The sequence below is a fragment of the Montipora capricornis genome, chromosome 3, assembly GCF_036669925.1.
Source record: "Montipora capricornis isolate CH-2021 chromosome 3, ASM3666992v2, whole genome shotgun sequence".
NCBI classification, from domain to species: Eukaryota; Metazoa; Cnidaria; class Anthozoa; order Scleractinia; family Acroporidae; genus Montipora; species Montipora capricornis.
The window spans coordinates 33165898-33190897 of record NC_090885.1 but is presented as its reverse complement, the minus strand read 5'-3'; the positions used below and the strand labels follow the sequence as shown (position 1 = coordinate 33190897).

The window sequence follows — 25000 nt, the reverse complement described above, 5'->3', positions numbered from 1 at the left end:
AGCGAAGGAAAAGGCAACACCTGAGCCTTAGTCTGATTTGCGGGGCGTAACGGCTAGATTTCACCGGCAAGAGTGGTCTATCCAGACAACCGGTATAAACAAATTTTCAGTCGTTATTTATTTTTAATTCTGTGTTTTTTGGGGTGGTCCGTAGAGGGGGTCCGTAGCGGAGATAGTCCGTGGACCCGGTCCGTAGGGGTAGTCCATGAACCGGGGGTCAGTGCTTTCGGGTCACCCTCAGCCATCCCTCCCTCTGCAAGGACAGTCTTTACTTTTGCAGACGTACTCCCTTAGTAATTTCACGTCACGTTATCTGACGTTATTAATTTAAGGCCATTTAAAAAAATACCAATAATAAGGAAAGGGGTATGAATGATATGGCTCTCTCCATCACTGTGACAGCTGAAGTCTATTATACCCAGCCCCTTATTTGCCACTTATTTTTATGTGCCTCGTTCTTCAAACAATACTAGTACTGCTACTAGAACACATTAGTGGCCGGGTATGCTATAGTTACATATATCTTTTCACAAGCGATGTGGTGTGCAGTGGCAAGGTTTGGTGGAAGACAAAATTTCCTATGACATGGTTACCGTATACCTTCACTGGTGTCTCATGTCCAAACAATGTCACACGTTTAGTAAACTGTATCTGAAACCTTTTATACCAAGCTATGCACCAAACCGGGCCACTGCACACCACATTGCTTGTGCATGGATACATGTAACTATTTCATATGACATGGTATACAAAGCTTTCTCACTTGTTACTTGTCACTTGTTTTTCCTATGACATGGTACATGTATACCTTCACTGCTGTCTCATAACCAAACAATGTCACATGTTTAGTACCTAAAGCCTTTTATACCAAGCCATAAAAATTAATTGTAGCGAATCAGAATACAGGGAAGACAGTGAAATAATAACTCTATACATGTATATGCAGCCTTATTCCACCAAACCTTGCCACTGCACACCACATTGCTTGTGCGAGGATACATGTAACTACATGTATTCCCTATGACAATTGGTATACAAAGCTTTCTCACATGTTATTTGTCACTTGTATTTTGTTTGCATGTACATGTACAAGTGTATGCGAGCCTTTACGAAAAAATCAAATTGTCTTGTGGGGTATTCTATGGTAGAGTACTCAATGCATTACTAGCATTTCTCATGGAAGATTATAAAGCTACTATACATGTACATGTCCTATAGAGCTGGCTATCTAAATATACATGTGTACTGTACCAACCATTTTGTGATAGAGTTAATATTGTCAATATTTTCAATTTCTCCCAATAAAACCTCAAATTTTATTTGATAAGTACTTTGTCTACATGTAGTTCATACTGTAACAATACAAAAATGACATCCAGGAGAATTTTTATCAAAACTTAAATTGTTTTAAGGGGCAGTTTTCTGCATGATTGCTCCACTGCTTTAATTGGATATGGTAAACCTCACAACATCGTGCTTTTAGTGCTTTGTGTCCAAGAACCCAAGAAAAAGAGAGCAATTTATAGATGAAATACAAAAGTTGTTTTGAGTTGTAGTCATCAAACGCTAATTCCATTTAAAAATCATGGGACACTCAAGACGAATAATTATTATTGATTTTTTTACATGCACAAAATCGTCAATTTGGAAAGGTGGACACTTGTGGGAGGCTGTCACAGGCTTCCAGATAAGTAAATGCAATTCCTTTACACAAATGTAGCTTCATTATTCAGTTTCACTTACACCGGAGGATTGCTTATGAATGGCAAAGTGGTGTGTTACATCATTCATTGAAATGTACATGCAGGTTATGCATTGATTGATTGATTGATTGATTGATTGACTGGTGTGAATATTTTCCAGGGCCTATCTCAACTACAAGATGCAGTGCTGAAGGGAATTTCTTTAGGTGCAAGAAACAGACAGTCCACTGATTGTGCATTGTGATGCAATTGTAAATTAATGTCTTTATGTCAATACGTGGGTAGAGGTGTCATTGTTATTCTGGATACACCTTATGAAATTAATCTTTTGACATGAACTGCGGTCAAGTGAATTGTTTCAGGCATTCCGGTAATTATGGCAGAGTCGAATGTTCAGGGCAACAATCAGTGATTTCCTGTGCTAATATAAGAATCGTTTCTCAATATTTTTTTTACTAAAATCAAGAAAGGTTTCACACACAATCCTTTAAGTCTGAGAAAATTGTCAGTGATCTTTCAATACTAAATACATCAAACATACATGTAAGCAGTAACATAATCTAATAGACGTATAGATCTGCACATGGCAGCAATGATTAAAAGATGGATGTAATAATTATAAGTATCGGTACCACTAAATTACATGCAGTTAATTTGTTATATAGTATACTAATCTGCACGGTGGCCTCATGGTTAGAGACTCTTATACTAATCTGTAGTATTTTCTATCTGAACTGGCAGGTGGCATGCCTCACACAGTTCGATGTAACTTGTAAAGTAGGTCTAACCATGCAGTTAATTTGTCATAGTATATTAATTTGTAGTATTTCCATCTGAACTGGCGGGTGGCACGCCTCATACAGTTCGATGTAATTTGTAAAGTAGGTCAAACCATGCAAGTTAATTTGTCATAGTTTACTAATTTGTAGTATTTTCCATCTGAACTGGTGGGTGGCACACCTCAAACAGTTTGATGTAACTTGTAAAGTAGGTCTAACCATGCAGTTAATTTGTCATAGTATAGTAATTTGTAGTATTTTCCATCTGAACTGGCGGGTGGCACGCATCACACAGTTCGATGTAATTTGTAAAGTAGGTCTAACCATGCAGTTAATTTGTCATAGTACATTAATTTGTAGTATTTTCCATCTGAACTGGCGGGTGGCACACCTCTGACACAGTTCAATGTAATTTGTAAAGTAGGTCTACCCATGCAGTTAATTTTTCATAGTATATTAATTTGTAGTATTTTTCATCTGAACTGGGGGGTGGCACGCCTCATACAGTTCGATGTAATTTGTAAAGTAGGTCTCAACCATGCAGTGAATTTGTCATAATATTTGTCATAAGGGGCCGACCATTTAACTCTTGAAGGGGGGGGGGGGGGGGGATTTTGAAAAAAAAAATTGCTTGCATCACAAATGAAATACAAAAAAAATTCGTGCACTGCTGCAAGCAAGAAAAAAAAAAATGTTGCAAAGCTATTTCATCATTCCTGGGGGGCTTTACAAAATCCCAGCAAAACTGCAACCATTCCGGATAATCTGCAAGCCAGCGAGCCACTCTGGTTAGGCTATTAAAATAACACATTGATTGGCCTATAAATAACACTCTGGTTAGCTTAAACGTCACACCAGTTGGCTTACAGTTAGCTTAGGTAGCTTGCGGATTGCCCTTATAATGGGATAAAAGGGATTTCTTGCTTGCTCGGTTCACATGGCTCCAAGTCATAGGAGTCATGCAAGCCATTACGGTTAGCCTTAATTACACATTGGCTCGCCTAGTTAGCACTGCAGTTAGCCTACAGTTCCTTAGGTAGCTTGCGGTTATTGGGATCAGGGATTTCTGGCTTGCTGGCTCGCACTGTATCCAAACTCGTTAGCTTATCACAAGCAGTAATGGAGGTAAGTTTTTCTATTTAAATAATCCAGTTTTATTAGACAAAGAAAAATAATTTGTTCATTTTTAATCTTTTCAAATGAACCATTTTCATGTAATTACTTTCTATTGAAATATAAGGTTTTTGCAATGTCTTATATAATATAAGACAACATATAACAAATTAGACCATGATCAACTAACTTTAATTCTGCTTTCACATTTGTTTTGGAGATTTCAGTCCACTTTTAAATTGTAACTACTGATTCTAGGGTGTATATTTACACGCAGGTCAGAGGTGAAAGTATTAGATGATAATGTCTTTGCCATCATTAAAAGTCGCTGTATCGTTTTTATTTTTCTGTGTTATGGATAATATGGTCCCTTTTAGGGGGTCAACAAACGCCTGGGCTACGCCCAGATTGGTCTCCTTTAAGGGTTTAATGTAAAATTTCCGACGAGCATCCCTCGCCTTTTTATATGGTTGATGGTTTTTTCTTCAGTTTTGCGGTTTCTAATACACCCCAATGTCCCCCTCCTTTATAACATGAGAATATTGTTATTAGGTAATATTAAATGATTCTAAAGAATGACATTCCAAAAACATGTAGCTATACAACAATGATTTTGTATAGCTTACAACATTTTTCGGCTTTGCAGCTCCATATTAGAACTGTTACTGCAATAACCACAATGTAAATGTAAATACATTCTGTAAATGTAAACACGACACCTTTTTGAGGAATAAAAATCCTTCAGAGAAATGAGGAGAGAAAAAAATATCCTGCAGAGCATTTAGGAGGGAAAAAAATATCCTGCCCACCAGGTTGCTAGGAAAAAACTTGCTGACCAGAAATCATATACATGTATACTAATTTTAGTATTTTCCATCTGAACTGGCTGGTGGTACGCCTTATGCAGTTCGATCTAACTGGTCAGGGTCAGAAAGCGCAGAAGAAAATTCTACCCTTTGTGACACAATTTCATCCATCACTGCCATGTTTGAAAAATGTTCTAACGGAAAAATGGCATTTAATACAAAACCAGCCGCTACTATGAGAGATATATAAGGAACCTCCGTTGATCTCTCATGCTTGTTTTAAGCAAAACTATAAAGGCTTTTATCAACACAATGGGCACACAGTGGGAGTCGTGCATGTCTGTCAACCCCATTTTAACATGCTATTGTAGTGTGAATTAATTTATGTCACCTTTCATTTGTCATTTCATTCAGTGTGAGGAAAGCAACTCAGTACACTAGATGTCTTTATTTATTAATAATAATATAGCAAGACCTGGGGTAAGGCCCCAAGAATATTTTGAATAAGAATTATTTTTAATAGACAGTGGCAAATATTATATAATTATTAAATAAAAGTCACAATTGGACCTTCCTTCTGCATGAATTTTTTTTTCTTAACCTTCTGCTTTGCGTGATTTTTTTTTCTTGCCATTTTCCCTTGCATTAATTTTTTTTTGTTTTTGGTCCATCCCTAAGTTTATATTAATTCCCAATCAAATGTCTGGTAACTGAACTCAGCCTTAACTTCTACACAATGTATGTTGGCTTTACTGACATTGCCAAGTTTACTGCTGTAAGGGATATTTTGTTATGCTTTTGGGATTCAAAATGTGCATTCATCCAAATGAATTGTTGTATTGGCAAAGAGAAAAGCCATGATATATGAGGCAAAATAAAAGCGCTTCTGCAGGTTACATTTCCAAAGTGCTATAGAAAGGCAAAATAATTTCAGCAGTTTAAAGAGATGACTGTAACAATTGACAGAGGCCACTGATATACCTTATATTATCGTTGCTCCAAACTAAACAATGTAAATAATTAATTTAAATAGATCTATCATAATTGGGAACTTACTGTCACGCAAGTTAATTATTTATTACGATGAGTAATAATTTGCTGCTAGTTGTATTGCATTAAGTTGTTACTATTTTCTGTATCAGAGTACAGTGACTGTTTCGGCCACAAATTTTAAGAGAAATGTTGAGTCATTCTAGCATCTCATTTACCTTACCTACATTCTTTTGCATGTAACATTTGTATTTGGGGTGCATTATGAGAATGGATTATTTTCGGCATTAGTTTCCAAGGAAAAATTCACCTTTGAGTTACACTGCAAGGAGGAACTGTCTAAAGTTCAATGAAACAGCTTCATGAATATACAGCAAATATGTCCATCCAAGTTTCAGAGTTACTTAAGGACGGTGCACGTGCCTAGTAATTCAAAGGTATTTTTGCCCTGGTTTAAGATTATGCAGGAAAGATAGATCTTGACAAGTGTCATTGAAATCCAAAAAGAAAATTGGGGGTAACCACGCATTTTTCCAAGATAATTCATGAATAATATTTGTAAAACGCTTTAAAATACAAAGCATTGTATGGCGTTCTTTCTCAAATTGAAGCTAAATTATCTCTTAAAAATGCATGGTTATCCCCATTCTTCTTTTTGGATACCAAGAGTACTTACTAAGATCTACTTTCTTCGGATAGGTTTAAACCGGGCAAAAATATCCCTGTATTAGTGAGCATCACTGATAGGAAACTCGAGTATCTCGAGATGCGCAGAACGTATGCGAAATAACAATAGTAGGCACCGTCCTTAATGGCCTTCTCAATGTGCACTTGTATTATTAATAGACAAAATTGAGAATGTGACATTTTATTGCATATGTTTAGATAATTAAACCTGCTTTATTTTATTATCGAAATGGTTGTTGCAGTATTCAATCAACACAGTTTCAAGGGTATGTCATTATCCATCTCAAGGGAAATGCCAAACAGATTCTTTGATTACATGTGCTAATTTGAGAAAAAAAAAGTGATGGAAAAGCATTCACCTCTGGCCTAATTAAACAACAGTGGTGCGAAAACACATCTTAATCATTTTGCTATTACAAGCAAAACTAATGTTTTGGATCACATCTGTCATCTTGACCAAAAGCTATATTGTTCACATGTGCTACTTTAAGCTAAAATGATATGCAATAGTGAGCAAAAACATAAGTTTATTTTGATCACAATGCTACCTGAGCAAATAGTCAAATTTCCTATCGTAAAGAAGCATGAAAACCTGGTTATTTGACTGCATTTGGTATGCAGAGCAATTATGTGAAAAAAAATCGTATTTTGGTTACATTTAATATCCCGAGCAAATCTCTAAAAAAATACATCCTTGAACACATTTGCTTTCCTGAGCAAAACCCTGCAAAACTACATGTACACGTTTGGGCACATTTGCTATTCTCAGCAATCTCTGCAAAATTCATGTTTGAACACATATGCTGCTCCGAGCAAACAGCCTGGTACAAAAACTAATATTTGCTCGCTTTTACTCACCTTGTAAAAAGGTGCAACGATGACAGTTTGATCAAATTTACAACTTCAGGAAAAGTACTTGCAAAATGTTAGTTTTAACATCATATTTACTACCCCTCCAAATGTCATGACAAAATACCATGTTATCCGTACTTTTACACACAACAGCAAATTTAAAACAAATGTGGCATTTACGAGCGTTGCCATGGGTAGAAAAGTTGTGGCAAAAGTGATCTTTGCTTTTCAGCAAATTCAAGCAAACGTGCACAAACGTAGCATTTGCCATGTATTTGCTATGCATTTGCTCCACATTTGCTATATGTGAAAATCCGTTTTTTCGTCCAGTGTCAGTCGACGGATGGTAATAAGAACGATGCATTTCATCAATGATTAGCTGTGAAAGCTCATGACATGAGTCAATGATCTTGGGATGTCGTGCACGGTATGGTATGGCCTGGGCTTTTTGTAGCATTCCACCTACAACCAAATATCCATCTTCCAATCTCGGGTCAAGGGGCTTGATTCTGCTCCGTTTATGTATCTCTCGACCCTTCTCTAAGAGCTGCATCTCCTCACCAAACGATTAACCTTGTGCCCTCTTCACTCCGGTACTGTAAGCGGTCCAGTCAGACGCTCTTCCTTCTTTGTTCGCGTGTTGTTTAAAAATCTTTTCACGTATGCAAAAAGTCTTCTCATTTTCGCCTGTGATGACTATCTCTTCCATCCCAACAGGACTTCACACTCGTACAATATTCCAACCCATCTTGTTTTCTTTCACTCTCTTCAACTTCTTTTTGAGGTACCTCAATCTTACTCTCTGGCCAAACATTGAATAGTATATATAGAAACTCAGGTCCACGATAGTAGCGGTGAGTCATGTTGAGCTAAGCAGGGCGTAGTCCTCGGGTGATGTCATCAGCAGGGTTGTACTCTGTCGAAATATATCTCCAGTAAACCGTGCTAGCCCCCAGTGTGGACTCCAGCTCACTCATAATTGTGTGAATCTTAGACACCCGGTTGCCCACGAACGCTTTGTAATTGGAACTGGTCTGGCCTATCCAATGTAGAACTGTATTAGAATCACTCCAGAAGGTTATCTTGTCTATCTTCATTATCAACTCCGTTGCTAGAGTCTCAGCTAGTAGTGCCAGCATCTCCACTTAACCCAGTAAACTCCATCATATCTCCCTCAGTATCCCATATGATGCCTAAATCTCTGTATGTAGGCCGTTTATTCTCACTCAACTCAAGGAACCGTGGAGATCTGTCCTGCTCTGGGATAGTTTGCAAGACTTGTTTGTCAGTTGTCATCTACTTGTAAAGGCGGAACCGCTCCCCCCCCCCCCCCCCTTCCTATATCAATTGTTTGTTCTCGCGAGTTAGCAGATGGTAGGCCATCACCCATGAAGAAATGATCGTAAACAGCTTTACCACCCAAGGGAGGATCTTTTCCATTCTCATGTGCATTGCGCCACATTGTGTAGTTTGCCCTGGACGGCGCTGAGACTTGTCCAAGCACTGTTCTTTCGAACGGATACACGCTTGGTTCCTCTTCTGGTGGTTTATCACAATGGATCGGTTTATCACAATCTGGTAGGCGAAATATATGGTACATCTCCTTCATATTCGCAGCCACGCCAATTCTTTCGTCACAGAATCTGAGCATATCTCCAAACAAGGAGGACAAAAGGCTTGGCCCGTGAACATCTTATCGTTCAGACTTTGGCCCATAAATTTCGCTGATGCATCATATTCTCTTCTAAGACGATCGCATTTCTTGGGATTTGACGATATACTGATATGGTAAGTACCAAATCACTTTACTTTCGCTTTGTACCTCAGCTTCGCTAAGTTTCTTCACGTAACCCTTCTCAAAATCATTCCTGATGGACTCTGCATATTTCTGCTTCATCTCTAGGGTAGTCTCAAATTTCTTCTCCGAGAACTTTACTGTCGCTCAGCCATATCATAGTTGTTTGGTAGAGTTGGATGCTCCTCTCTCCACAACAGTCCAGACACATATGCATCTTCCCCCTCAATCTTCACTATTGTCCACTCCATGAGAGCGAGCGCTCGCTTGTCCTTGATTGAACGGGTTGGATTTGCAAACTTCACCACTCCGGAAAATTCAATTTCTGACTGAGCAACGACCAGCCGTCTTAAATCTTCATCTTCGTCTACACATCTTCCATGCACTTTGAATGCATTGGAAGGCGCTGTCACTTTCTGGTCACTTGGCACCCAGTTTGTTACTGGTCAGCCAAGTGGAGTCTCAGCACCATAGGGTAGTCTATCGTCGCATAAATACTCTGAGGGCTTCACGATTCTTTAGGTAGAATTAAGTTTGAGTTGTTAGCTACACTTATAAGCTGCACTGGGGCCGAATCGGTGTCAGCAATATCTAAGTCCTTCAGGTGGCTATACTTGTACTCGATTGTTGATCACTTCAGCCTCTGATCGGGACTAGTCAGGTTTGGCACTGTCTTCACGTCTCGTAAAGGGTACCTGAGTTCCTCTTTTGCAACTCGAACAACAAGACACTTCTTGATATGTTTAGACGTGAATACACTCTGAGAATTGACGCCCGGAATTTCAAGATCCATCTCTTTGCCTTCGAGTCCCAATGTCATTGCCAAGCTCTCAGCCATAAGGGTGGTATTATAGCCCAAGTCACGCAGGGCCATTGCTCGCTGTTCACCGTTCTCCCCAAACACAACCACCGGTAATACCTCAACTAAAACACGATCACCAGCTTCACAACCTGAGCAAACAGAATAACTATACTGCTGATGCAACCCTTGCATCTGGCTTGAGTTAACCTCACTGTCCTGAGGAGTAGCCAATGAAGATCGCGCACTGTCTGACATCCTTGTTTTGCTCTTCTGCGTTCCATAATCGTCAAGTCAACCACACGAAGAAGTGTGTGGTGACGCATTGCACAACCCTCAACCGTACATCTGTCTCTACTACAACATTTGCTCAGACGATGGCCTGGTGATAAACAAGATATTCAAAGCTTGTGCTCATCCACAACCTTTTCCCTCTCGCTCCCAGACATTCTTTCGAACACTTTGCACTCTTTTAACCTGTGGTTAGTAGACTTGTGAACTGAGCATCTCACCCCTACAATGCTGGTGCAACAGTTTTCTCCGGTCATTCTTACAAAAAATCCACGCCCAAAATTATCACTATTCTTTCGGGTACCCCCCTTGACTGAGTATGGTCGTCTCCACTCTTTCATCCATCTCTGTTTTGACCTGCTTATTTTTGCCTCCTTCTTTAACCACTCCGCAAATGACTCCCAGGTTGACACTTGTGACTTTCCTTCCACAAACTCAGCTTATCTACTACAAAGGCATACAGGGAGTCTGGCAACATAAAATTAGAGACCTTAAGATTTGAGAACGGCGTCTTCTCCTAGGACGTCACGGCATATAAAGGCCTGGGGCGAGAACGCCGTCCTTTGCGCGGGAACTTTAGACTTAAGAAAAGATAAACACGACGGGAACTTTTTCTAGCGCCTTGGTCGAGAATGGCGTCCTTCAGGAAAGCGCGTGACGAACTTCTTGTAAGTTTTTGCGAGGAAATAATCAATGAGGATGAGTTTCTCATGTTGTATGATGCTAACAAATCGAAAAATCCAGAGTATCCTTTTTGGAATTATGAAAGATTTACGTTGCAAGGTAAAAGTGAGGCCGAGTGTAAGACAGATTTACGTTTCGAAAAATACGACATTCCTCTCTTGGTTGATGTTCTTGGCTTGCCTGACGAAATAAAGTGTAAACAAGGAACAATCTGTGACAGTACTGAAGGATTATGCATCGTTCTCAAAAGGCTGGCATACCCTTGCCGCTACAGCGACCTCATAAGCACTTTCGGCAGACCTGTCCCTGAAATCTCCATGATAAGTAATACAGTCATTGATTTTATATTTGAGCATCATGGTCGTCGGATATCAGAGTGGAATCACACTATTTTAAATCCCCATGCATTACAGACATATGCTGAAGCTGTTTCAAATAAAGGTGCGGCCCTCGACAATTGTTTCGGCTTTGTGGACGGTACAGTTCGTCCAATTTGTCGCCCAAACACCAATCAAAGAATTGTTTACAATGGGCACAAGAGGGTGCATGCCCTGAAATTTCAATCAATCGCCATTCCAAATGGACTAATTGCCAATCTTTACGGTCCTGTTGGTAAGTGTGTTTAATTATAGCTGTATCGTTCAATTTTATTTATATTTATAAACAATCAGAAGCTTTAGCAGTGGGCTCTACTGTTATAACACTGCAGGAATTTGAACACAAGAAAACCTACTGGAGACCTGGGTCACAGTACCTCTTTTACATACTTCTCATATGTTGTCATATACAATCAGTGAACAGTAAAATAGCAAACATGTGAGGACCACAATGAAACAGGCAGGAACACTATAACATAGGGTCATCTTTTGTAGCCAAACAGTACAACAGTAAAGATAATAAGAATGGCAGCTTTTATCAACAATTATTAATAATTTTCACCCCCCTAATTCTACAAACCTTTACTATTTCCAGAGGGCAGAAAGCATGATGCGGGAATGCTACGAGACTCAGGACTGTACCATGATCTCCAAAGATTTGCTTTCTCCCCAACTGGGCAGCCTTTGTGCATATATGGGGACCCAGCCTATCCTCTTCGCGTACACCTCCAAGCTCCATTTCGGAATGGCATCCTGACTCCCCCAATGCAGTAGTTTAACAGTTCCATGAGCCCAGTGAGAAGCTCAGTGGAATGGCTGTTTGGGGACATAATTAATTATTTTTGCTTTCTCGATTTTAAGAAAAACTTAAAAATAGGGCTCAGCCAAATAGGTAAAATGTACATTGTTTGTGCCCTTTTAAGGAATGCCCTTACATGCCTTTATGGTAATACCACTTCCCAGTATTTTGATTTGGACCCACCCATGTTGCAAGAATACTTTGCTTGATTTAATTATTGATGTAATATGACAAAACTTTATTTAATCAACACAACTTCAGTATGTAAACTTATGGCACAACAAGATTGAATAAAGAACGAAATGGTTGTTCAAGTTTGATAAACCTCCATTAAATGGAGTTTTTCTTAACAATACAATGAATTAATACGTAAAAAAAGCTGTAACAAATAAGATTATGGTATAATGTGGTAAACAATGGAAAATACTCCTGAGTGCAGGGATCTAACTTTTTTGGTTCATAAGTTTGTCAACAACAGCCATGAGGATCTGAGATTGTTGCTGCTGCTGGTGGTGCATTAGCTCCATCATAGATTTCTGTTGATTAAGATAAGAAGCCAGCTTCTTCTCCTCCAATTCTGGCTGCTTTCGTCGTATTGCTAACTCTTCTTCTCTCAATGCCTTCTCGCTTTCAGCTTTCTCACGCAGAAATGAGATTGTTTCATTGCCACTCCTTCTCTTTTTCTTCATATGGTTTCCCTGTTCTCCTTCCTCGACTGCTCTCTTCTGGGTTTCTCCTAACTTCTCCATTGCCTTTTTTCTTATACTTTCAGCTTTCTGTTTATCAGTGTCCTCTTTCTCTTTAATCACTACTTCATCAATCTCCTGGGAGGTGGAAGCGACTTCCTCCATTTCAATAATATCAGCCAGTGCTTGGTCCAATTCTGTAGGTTCAGGTGACACTCCAGTTGACCTTTCTTCAGCATTCATCTTCTTCCTGTACCTCTTAATTAATATGTTGAGGTGATCCCGAACTGATCTTTTTGTTACAAAAAAACGCACACCACTTGTGCTATTCAGGTTGGTGCTAATTTCCTCCCACAGTTTTCCTCGTTCATTCGAATTTCTTTTTGCAGAAAATGGATTCACTGAGAGAACTTCCCTGCACAGCAGAATGTCATGCTCTTTGGTCCACATCTGGACCCCTGGAAAAGCTGGCACTCTATTAAAAGAAAAGCAAATATCACTACAATAGCCTACATTTCAAGCTATATATCTTCAGAGTTAATGCAACTGAATTGAACAGCATTAGTTGCTGAGATTTTTATGTTTGATATGCTCTAATATAACCCACGCAAATTAAAATTCAACAACCACTTCACGACAAATCAAACACCATTTCAATTGTAACAAGTTTCAAAAGTAGGTATCATTTTGTTCAAATTGTCCCAAAGAAAGACATATATGTAAAATCCTGAACTTAACTGGTCTTTGATAGAGAGAAAAAATTAATGTCATGGAGGCTTTATAAATAGCGGCGAGTATTCTTTGCATTGCAGTGGAATGAAACTTACATGGATAATAAATATGAGAGCCTTAATTACGAGAGAAATAAATATATTACAGTACTTATCCAGAAAACAAGCATCTCCGATATATCTATTCTCAAGCCGCGGAAACGGTGTAAGAGCAACCAGTAAATTACAAAGTCATGAATTTAATCAAAACATGGCAATCAGGAGGAAAATATATCGAGACTTCAAAGGAAAAATTGCAGCGCTCGAGAACATTTGATTAGGCTCGCTGTGAGAGTTTGACTACTAATAAAAACTACACTCTTCTTACATCAGTCGATCTCTCACATGGCATGATAAATTGATGCTCAACATGATAAATTTTTCCATCCCGTTAATAGGGAAAGTATGTGGAGTCTACTTACTCGGAACTGGAATCCATCGTCTATCTATGAAATAACAAGCACTGTTAACAATAGAACATCCAAAAGCACAGCGAAAACGGCGAAGGAAATGAATAATTTGAGCTCCAAAAACAAAAACATACTCACGTTTTACGTAGGACGCGAAATGAAAAAAAATGGCGTACTCACTAAATGTGAAACGCCGTCCCATTCACACACAGACATGCGCAGTGACATTATCAGGCGAAAACGAACTTCCGGTGGCGTCCTAGACAGATGACGTCCTCAAATCTTAAGGTCCCTATTCAGGAATCTGTGACTTCAGCTCAAGGATGAATTGATGCTCCTTGTATACACCATTCAACTCCGAGACTCTCTTAAAACTGCCTGATCTGCTCACTCCTCTCTTTCACTATCGCTGGAAATTGTTCCACACGTTTCTTAGCAGCCGACGCACGGCCAAAATGCTCGTCATGATCAAGTGCTTTCCAAGCATCTTGATATCTATCCGAACCAGGCATGAATTTGGCTAGGCATGACCTTGCACTGCCATCTACCGCGTCTAGCTGGAATTTTAGCTTTTCTGTTGCATCGTAAACTTCCTTTTTATCAACTTCCACTTTAAACGCTGCTTTGAACTTCGAGTGTTCAAGGGCATTGCCGTTAAATCTCGGTACACTCGGTTTCACAATTTTTGCAAATTTTGGAAAGCCTAACATAAGTAAAGTTAACTTGGTGGGGTTATTTCTTCTCGTTTTCTTCTTGTTCGAAGTTAGGCTTTTCCCGCTGTTTCTGCCTTTTCAGAGCAGGCTCTCTTCCTAAGTGCCAAAACCGTGGCACGTCGCATTGCTTCGGCGGGAATTAGTTTCCTTCTCACATTTTTCCTCCTCAGCTTGTGATTTCTTCAATTTTTCTTACTTGACTTGGATGATGTCATAGACTCTTTGGACGTAAATAAGAGCGGTGTTTGTTCTCTCCGTTCGTCTTTGCAACTCATTTTCGACGAATTTCCCACGGGTTAAATACACAAGATGAAGGTTGTCGTTGTTGCCACTTCGCGTACAATTATAGTAAACAAGTTTGCTATCTTCGCTTTACTCACAAATATCGCCGTATTTCCACAAGAATTAACACTGGAAAACTTGAACCATTTACAGACTTCAAAAAAGTTGGTAAAATCTCTGTTAAATGTCCACATTTTCTTTGTAAATTACAATCTCTGTAAAATTGCACACTTACAGAGATTTTGTAACTCCATAAAAAGTCTGTAAAATTTAACACATTTTCGTCCTTACCATGACATAAAATGTGTACAAAATCTCAATAAAATCTATGTAAATTGAAAGAAAAATTTACAGAGATTTTATGCGATAAGTACAAAATAGCCTGCGTATCAAGCGTTCCTTTTCGACAAAAAGAGCTTCGAAACGATTTTCCGCAAACTGGCCGCGGGGAAGTTGGGGCAAGAGACTGAGGGAACGCTTGCAAGAAGACCCCCTATTTTTGAAAAACGCCCACCTTTTTATGGTTGAATTGGCACACGCTGATTGACGTCTTATTAACAAATTAGCCAATAAAAGATAACCATGTTAACTCATGTTGGCTTCCGACAAAACAAACCGAGGCATGGGGGAAACACCGAGTGATCAACGCACTGCAGAATTTGCCAGTGTGATTTTAAATGTTAAATTTGTAACGGCAGCTTCTAAGCCGGGTACGACTGGTTATGTTTCTTCTGAGAATTTGTTTAAGCCATCGAAAAGAAACTTACGGGTAAGTTCTAGCTGATATTTGCAGAGCGGTTGGAATAGAAGTTATCGAAAACAACAGCCAATTTTCAGAACTTGTAAGCAATCCGTGCGCTCGTAAAATACGAAATTTAGAAACATATAAACTCGTACAGAGTTCGATGGGTAGTAAGTAAGGCCGTTAAATGTAAATCTCCAGCAAAAGTGACCATGAAACCATTCAAATAGGTTTAAGTTTAAAACTAACGACGATTTCAGTGCGACTTGCTGGCTATTTTGTTGGTGCAGAGTGGTTGACGAAATGGATCGTACTAAATCTCCTGGAAATTACTGGCAAACCTCCTCGCTAGTTTGATAATCCACAGTACGTTTTTGGTCAAATCGTCACGAAATCGTAGATGAAATAGCAAGTAAAAGTGCTTTAAAAAATCGAATAACTTTACAAAGGAGCCGCTTTCTTCTCACAATAATTAAGAGAAGATTTAACAGGCTGCGTAGTTATCTTCATCTTGTCTCAATCCATGATATGGGACTCAAGCTTACACCAGGCAAGGTACGCAGAGAATTTGACGAATTTCCTTGATCCTGAAACATGTGGACTCTGATAGTTCGCAGGCATTTTATTAATTCATCCTGCGTAAATAAAGTATCTTTTGCAAGCGAGCGAAAAGCTCACTTCAGTTCAGTCCAAACTTTTCGTCGACAATAAGCGCTGCCAAAGTTTTGTTAAATAACGATCGAATCTTTTGCTTTTAATGAATTACGGAAACGCCATAGCGGCTTCAGCTGACACGTAAATAATATTGAATTTCCCTTGATGGATATTGTCCAAGCAGTCCAGATTTTCATTTAAATTACAGGCTGTCATTCCCATAGAATTCACCTCAACCACTTACTTGATCGCGTATTATGCTTTGAAATGGAGAAATCACGATACTCAAGAAGCCGGTTCTTCGTTTTAAGTTCTTTTATTTCGCACTCCGCACATCATGACAAACATCTGAAAAATTAAGCTTTTTCCGAATCCTGTTGGCAAAACGGCCATTACATCTATACAGTTAAAGAGATGGCGCCTTGACAGTTCTTTTTTCCTTTTCAATGTAAAACCGGAGACCCTATTCGCTCAGCTTCGACACACGATTCAAAACCTTCCACATCTTCCACCATTGCGTTTGTCACACTAGAACTTGGGAGAAATATATTGCTCCAGAATTTGTCACCTGTCAATCATTGTGACTGTGCCGCACCAATCAGAAGCCCCCGTTCGTGGGCGAACGGGTTTTTCAAAAATAGGGGGTCTTCTTGCAAGCGTTCCCTCAGTCTCTTGCCCCAACTTTCGCGCGGCCAGTTTGCAGGAAAATCGGTTCGAAGCTGTTCTGTCGAACAGGAACGCTTGCTACGCAGGCTAAGTACAAAATGTCTGTAAAATCTCTTTACTTTCTCTGTAAAATTTACACGAGAAAAAATCTCTGTAAATCCATCCATATAAAATGTCAGTGTTATCTCTGTAAAAAGTGAGTGAGAAGAATGCATGAAATGTCTATAAAATGTCTACAAAAACCCTCAAAAAACTAGAGGGGAAAAGTATGTGAAATGTTTTTAAAATGTTGGTGTTTTAGTGCACAAAATCTCAGCAAAATGTTCACAATATCTCTGTAAATTAAGTATTTAAAACCTGACAGAAGGCAGGAAATCTCAATAAAATGTCTGTAAAACTGGAGGGGTAAAGTATGTGAAATGTTTTTAAAATGTTGGTGTTTTAGTGCACAAAATCTCAGCAAAATGTTTACAATATCTCTGTAAATAATAGCATTTAAAACCTGACGTAAGCCAGGAAATGTTAATAAAAAGTGAAATGGATGAAAGGTTAGTCGATTTTACGTAGAAAAAGAACACGTTCTAGAGTTTGTGAATGCATAAATTTTTATTTCAAATCTAAAAATAATCATTTGTTTATATTACTTTCAGTAGAATCTAAGTGTACAATAAAATTCTTGCAATAAGTTCAATAAAATCATTCAATTAATAACATGAGTTACCATGGCAACTTTTTCTACCGTGCCAAAATGGTGTCCACTTTCGAAAAAACCCACTTCCTATGATTGCGATTTGTCAACCATGATTTATAGCTGATGAAATGGTACAATGTAAACTCGTGAAACTTGGGATAATTCCACTTGTGTTTTGTCCAAAATCAAATAATTTTTCTTGCCTTAAGGCTTATGAAATTATTTTATTTTGGACAAAGCGTGTGAAATTATTCCCTAAATTCACTCATCACTATTTGATAACCCATACAAATTCATCAAAATAAGGAATAAAATATATGCAAGGGATTTCATTATTATTAAATAAGTATAAAAATCTGGCTTATGTTACCCCAATTACAAATATAGTTGTTAGAAATGGGCGCGGCTTATCTGCGGGAAGATCTGAAAAAGGCTGCCTTTGGTGGCCAGTTTTCCATCTTTGCATCCAATTTTATGCTTAGTTGCATGTACTAAGCTACAAACGTTCCACTCATATTCTTGTTGTAATGCAAAAAAATCTATGGCAAAACTGTGTTTAAGAAATTCCTGTCAACAAATACCAGAAAAAGATCAATCATATGTCCAAGTTGGTAAAAACGATGTTCATTACATTAAAGTATTTTCCGTTTCAAAATTAGTGAATAGTGAGTTAACGTTTGATGAACAGTGGATGAACTTGACTTCTAAAGACTAGACTTTGGATTTCTTTTGTTTTCTGTCAAAAAACTTTTCCGTAAATTTCAGCTGGTAAGGTCAGGGTGCGGCTTACCTCCAGGTTTACAGTTCACCTGCCAGTTCAGTTGGGTAATACTAGCATACTAAAACAAATTAACCACATGGATTACCTGCATGGGTACACCTACTTTTCAAGTTACATCGCACTGTATGAGGTGCGCCACCCTTCAGATAACAACAGTCCAAAACTGGACTGACTACCCAAGAGAGACAGAACTCATTAGCACAAAATAATAATTATTATTACAAAATTGGTTCTGCCTTCAGATAACAACAGTCCAAGCTGGACTGACTACCCAAGAGAGACAGAACTCATGAGTACAAATAATAATTATTACAAAATTGGTTCTGCCTTCAGATAACAACAGTCCAAAAGGGACTGACTACCCAAGAGAGACAGAACTCTTTAGTACATTACATCCAACTGTATGAGGTGTGTCACCCGCCAGCTCAGATAAAAAATACTACAAATTAGTATACTATGACAAATTAACTGCATGGTTAGACCGAATTTACAAGTTACATCGAACTGTATGAGGTGCGCCACCCGCCAGTTCCGATGAAAAATACTACAAATTAGTATACTATGACAAATTAACTGCATGGTTAGACCGAATTTACAAGTTACATCGAACTGTATGAGGTGTGCCACCCACCAGTTCAGATGAAAAATACTACAAATTAGTATACTATGACAAATTAACTGCATGGTTAGACCGAATTTACAAGTTACATCGAACTGTATGAGGTGTGCCACCCGCCAGTTCAGATGAAAAATACTACAAATTAGTATACTATGACAAATTAACTGCATGGTTAGACCGAATTTACAAGTTACATCGAACTGTATGAGGTGCGCCACCCGCCAGTTCCGATGAAAAATACTACAAATTAGTATACTATGACAAATTAACTGCATGGTTAGACCGAATTTACATGTACAAGTTACATCCAACTGTATGAGGTGCGCCACCCGCCAGTTCCGATGAAAAATACTACAAATTAGTATACTATGACAAATTAACTGCATGGTTAGACCGAATTTACATGTACAAGTTACATCGAACTGTATGAGGTGTGCCACCCGCCAGTTCAGATGAAAAATACTACAAATTAGTATACTATGACAAATTAACTGCATGGTTAGACCAAATTTACAAGTTACATCGAACTGTATGAGGTGTGCCACCCGCCAGTTCAGATGAAAAATACTACAAATTAGTATACTATGACAAATTAACTGCATGGTTAGACCGAATTTACAAGTTACATCGAACTGTATGAGGTGTGCCACCCGCCAGTTCCGATGAAAAATACTACAAATTAGTATACTATGACAAATTAACTGTATGATTAGACCGAATTTACAAGTTACATCGAACTGTATGAGGTGCGCCACCCGCCAGTTCCGATGAAAAATACTACAAATTAGTATACTATGACAAATGAACTGTATGGTTAGACCGAATTTACAAGTTACATCGAACTGTATGAGGTGTGCCACCCGCCAGTTCAGATGAAAAATACTACAAATTAGTATACTATGACAAATTAACTGCATGGTTAGACCGAATTTACAAGTTACATGGAACTGTATGAGGTGCGCCACCTGCCAGTTCCGATGAAAAATACTACAAATTAGTATACTATGACAAATTAACTGCATGGTTAGACCGAATTTACATGTACAAGTTACATCGAACTGTATGAGGTGCGCCACCCGCCAGTTCCGATGAAAAATACTACAAATAATTATTAGTATACTATGTCAAATTAACTGTATGGTTAGACCGAATTTACAAGTTACATCGAACTGTATGAGGTGTGCCACCCACCACTTCCGATGAAAAATACTACAAATTAGTATACTATGACAAATTAACTGCATGGTTAGACCGAATTTACAAGTTACATTACATCGAACTGTATGAGGTGCGCCACCCGCCAGTTCCGATGAAAAACACTACAAATTAGTATACTATGACAAATGAACTGTATGGTTAGACCGAATTTACAAGTTACATTGAACTGTATGAGGTGTGCCCCTCGCCAGTTCAGATGAAAAATACTACAAATTAGTATACTATGACAAATTAACTGCACGCATCACAATTTGCAATCAGCACTGTCTGTTTCTTGCATCTCAGGAAATTCCCTCCAATGAAATTTCAATGCTCAATTTCCTTCAGCACTGCATCTTGTGGTTGAAGTACATGAAGGCCCTGGAAAAGAGTCACACCAGTCAATCAATCAATTTATATAATTTCATAATATCATTTTCGAAGAATGTTGTAACAAATCACTTTGCCATTCATAAGCAATGTTCCTGTGTAGGTGAAACTGAATAATGAAGCTAAGAGCTAAAGGAATTATTGCAAGAAACTTGTATCTTACCATGACGAGCTTAGGCCGACAAAAAAATATATGCAAATGAGCTTACGGTGATTTGAAATCACCCTTAGCTAATCATTAAGTGTAACTCAAGAACTCATTTCGCAAGTTTAGGTGTCGCAGATATAGCATCAGAGTCCGCTTATGACATATTCAGTTACTTTTTTTTACACCTTTTAAGTCACAACGGAGAAGCATAAATCCACAAAACGTCAGTCAGGGAATGTTTTCCAGAGACTTTGCCCCGTGTAGCTCGTGTGGCGTGCAGCAATTCTCGCGAGGATTTTAGAGTAATTCTTGCCTGCACAATTCTGCAACACTGTGGCAAATACGCATAACCTGCTTTTTGAGTTCAGTTATTTTCAATTTACGTATGCTTTGTATGTACAAAATTGGTTCTGCCTTCAGATAAGAACAGTCCAAAACTGGACTGACTACCCAAGAGAGACAGAACTCATTAGTACAAAATAATAGTTATTACAAAATTGGTTCCGCCTTCAGATAACAACAGTCCAAAACTGGACTGACTACCCAAGAGAGACAGAACTCATTAGTACATTTAATAATTATTATTACAAAATTGGTTCTGCCTTCAGCTAACAACAGTAAAAAATGGACTGACTACCCGAGATTGACAGAACTCGTTAGGGTAAAATAAAAATGATTAAAAAGAGACTGGTTGTGCCTTTTGATAACAAAAGTCAAAAACAGACTATCACATACAAGAAATTATTTAAAATGCAATCTGGTTTGCAATAATAATTTAATATTATAGATACTTTTAAAGATTACATTGAAACTGATCAATGTACTTCAGGTCTGGTATCCAGCTAGCAGCCTAAGGCTGTATTCTGTCTATTACATATACATGTATGTAGTCTGTTTCAGTCTGACCTCTACTCAAAAACAACAAACAGCACTTTCCTATGCTGAATTTCTCATTGGGCTAGCTCCTGGGCATTGAGGTACACAAGCAACCCCACTGTGACAAGGTATGGACTACGAGGTGGTTGCAAAGTACAAAATGATCAGAAAATTGTCTGGCATTACACCGAATTTAAATCACTCACACTGTATTTAAATCACTCACACCGAATTCAAATCACTCACACCGAATTCAAATCACTCACATTGAATTCAACTCTTCACACCAAATTCAAATTTTCACACCAAATTCAAATTTTCAACTCTTCCGGTCAGCGGTACATGCTCAAGTCACGAAGTTGTGCTCGATTCGCCGCCATTTTTAGACCGCTCTGTTCCAGGAGAATTTGTAAGCCATGTTTTGTTCTTTTTGTGGTTTGCAAGCCTTTGAAAATGCCAATTTCTGTTCTAGCTTTGGTAAAGGTGAGTCATTGAATCCTAGAGCTGGCTTTACGTGCCGTTTATCTGCTTCGTTCATTATTTGCAAACCCGAATGTAAAGCTTTTGGGGCCATGTGGTCCACATACAACAAAAACAAGGTTGGCCAGTGGTTTTTGAGTAAACAGTGCTTATACAGGGATGTTTTTGGTTGGACCTATACAATATTTTTGTGCTGAAGTATGGGTAAATAGTATAGTTGATCGATTTTTAGCTGAGACCTCAAAATCGGTTTTATTTATCTTTGATCTAGAGCTTGTAGCTGTTTTGGGCATGGGTTATACAACAGGCTGAGGCCTTTCCACAGAGCTTAGGTCATTTAGAGAGCTTGGGTGATCCGCAGAGCTCGAGTAATCCAGTAAATCTTCTTCATTGACTTGATTTTGTTACTCTTTAAATGACCTAAGCTCTGTGGAAAGGCCTCAGCCTGTTGTATAACCTATGCCCAAAACAGTTAGGGAAGCTACAAGCTCTAGATCAAAGATAAATAAAACCGATTTTGAGGTCTCAGCTAAAAATCGATCAACTATACTATTTACCCATAATTCAGCACAAAAATATTGTATAGGTCCAACCAAAAACATCCCTGTATAAGCACTGTTTACTCAAAAAACACTGGCCAACCTTGTTTTTGTTGTATGTGGACCACATGGCCCCAAAAGCTTTACATTCGGGTTTGCAAATAATGAACGAAGCAGATAAACGGCACGTACAGCCAGCTCTAGGATTCAATGACTCACCTTTACCACAGCTAGAACAGAAATTGGCATTTTCAAAGGCTTGCAAACCACAAAAAGAACAAAACATGGCTAACAAATTCTCCGGAACAGAGCGGTCTAAAAATGGCGGCAAATCGAGCACAACTAGATGACATGAGCATGTACCGCTGACCGGAAGAGTTGAAAATTTGAATTTGGTGTGAAGATTTGAATTTGGTGTGAAAATTTGAATTTGGTGTGAAGATTTGAATTTGGTGTGAAAATTTGAATTTGGAGTGAAGATTTCAATTTGGTGTGAAAATTTGAATTTGGTGTGAGAATTTGAATTCGGTGTGAGTGATTTGAATTCGGTGTGAGTGATTTGAATTCGGTGTGAGTGATTTAAATACTGGGTGAGTGATTTAAATTCGGTGTGAATGATTTAAATTCGGTGTGCACTTATGGGCCACCGTACTTTTTGTGTATTGTCATCTGGAACAATAACCTAGCAATAGTCCACAGAACCGCCTTATCGTGGACAATCAAAGAAATTAGATAATTTATATTTTGGTCAAATTGATGGAAATAAGATTTGTCATCAAGATATTTTATTTGGGTGGGATTGACGGAGGTATTGACAATTAATGGGAGACCAAAGCGAGATAATCTCCCAGGCGGTTTCTTCTGAAGTGTAACCGACCTTTCAGTGAAATCTAGTGTCAAAGGAGTAATCTTATTAAGTGTCCAGTCCAAAATTTAGCTTGCTCTGGCTCCTCGTGCATGAGAAACCAGTGAAGGTACATGTAGTTATACAGGTGACAAGGGAGTAACTACAGAATAACCGGCCACTATTGTGCTCTTGTAGTGGCATCGTTTGAAGAACAAGGCATCTGCAAGTGGCGAATAAGGGGCTGGGTATACAGAGATCCATAGATTACGTGTAATTCCCTATTCGTTATTATTGTTATTGCCTTAAATGGCCTTAATACAATATAAAGTGAAATTACTAAGGGAGTAGGTCTGCAAAAGTAATGACTGTGCTGAGGCCCTCCTTGGCGTTTTGGGAAACGAGGGAAGATGGCTATTTTGAACTGGGGAACAGAGGAAAAATTACAAAATGTCTTAGGAACAAGGCGACATAAACAATTTTAGGGAGCAAAAAGCTGGGTACAAGTTTGAAAGTAAATTGGGCGGGGAACAAGGGAACAAAACCTTAAAATTTTAAGCCATTTAAACTTAAATTAGGTTTGTAAGTAAGATGACGACTTACCGAAAACTCCTCCGGCAGTCTTTTGCTTTTCGGATCTTTTGAATCTTCCCGCCCATTCGCTAAATGTAGCTGTTCGGCCAGGCCACCCTTTGTTCCAAACGTTCGTAGAACTCCCTTTACGTTTTCAAGAAGGTCTCTATTTTTGCCATGAAGTCTTCACCGATTAACCCTTTCGGAGACTGTCTGAGATTGAATCATGTCACTGGCGTGTATCTTTGTGGCGAATGCTGATTATCTGACCTGAATTGTCGTTGCCCTTTCTTCTGGATTCCGTCGATGTTTACTGGGTTTATTTGGTGGAGTGCGTGCCATTTCACCCGCACAAAATGTTAAGGAATCGCAAAGCTCCAATTTTGGTCGTCCAACAAGGGAAAAAGTGAGGAAGAGCACATGCATTGATCGCCCGCGCGAAAAACAAACCGATAATTCAAACCGATATCGTTCCCAGAGTCTTTGCGGCGGGGCAATTCATAATGGCGGACAAAGTTGTTGCATCATGTAATTATTGTGAAATGTCCACAATCCTTCTCTTTGTGCCAACATCCAATCACAACCCGTTGCGAGCCCAGTGCGATTCCTGGGGCGCTTTCATTTTGGGTGGAAAAACCGGGGAGAATTTTCTGCTTTAAAGGTGCAGAGCAAATTTCCTCAATCAAAATATGGAACGGGGGAAAGTGTGTTCCTTTTGAGATTACCTTTTCTGTTTTTCTCAAGAGACTGTATACTAATCATTTAGAATAACAAATATGGCTGCCGGATTTTCGATCATTACTTCATAAGAAGTAATTCTCACCTGCAACTACGGGCTATAAAAGCATCCATCTAATTGACTGAAACCCGTACGATTCATTTGGGCAGCTAAACACCAATGCTTTTTTTTCTTTTTTCAAGGTGCATGGTAAAGGTAAAGTCTGCTTACTAGCCTACATTACTTTCTCAATCTCTTTCTGTGCTGGGACTCCTATATCACAAAGGCCTTGATTTACATGTTATTTGCATGATTCATCTCAGCAATTTACATGAAATTTACACACAAAAACTATTTTATGGCCGGGTTGTGTCAATTTACATAGATTTTATGGCCTTTGCAATTGTTGTAAACAATTAAAACGGTCTAATCTTGTGAGGCCCTAAGGACCCGTTTATGTGGAGAAAAATTGTCCCGGGTAGAAGGGTCACTCGCTTACCGGAGATACCCTAAACCAGCCAACTTTTCTTACATTTCCCTATAAAA

The 25000-nt window shown here is 38.7% G+C and overlaps 1 protein-coding gene, 1 long non-coding RNA gene and 1 pseudogene across 3 annotated transcripts in view; 1 reads left to right on the top strand and 2 right to left on the bottom strand.

Annotated features, from left to right (window-relative positions):
- The window catches only part of LOC138042950 (ferric-chelate reductase 1-like), a 119523-nt gene that overhangs the window by 40826 nt on the left and 53697 nt on the right, over positions 1 to 25000 (bottom strand). The window lies entirely within an intron of this gene.
- LOC138041306 (uncharacterized) lies at positions 10448 to 12169 on the top strand (annotated as a pseudogene).
- On the bottom strand, positions 12546 to 13705 carry LOC138041305 (uncharacterized). The gene is made up of 3 exons (XR_011130793.1): positions 13680 to 13705; positions 13554 to 13577; positions 12546 to 12836 (listed from the first exon to the last, which is right to left on the bottom strand). It is a non-coding gene; the product is annotated as an uncharacterized lncRNA (long non-coding RNA).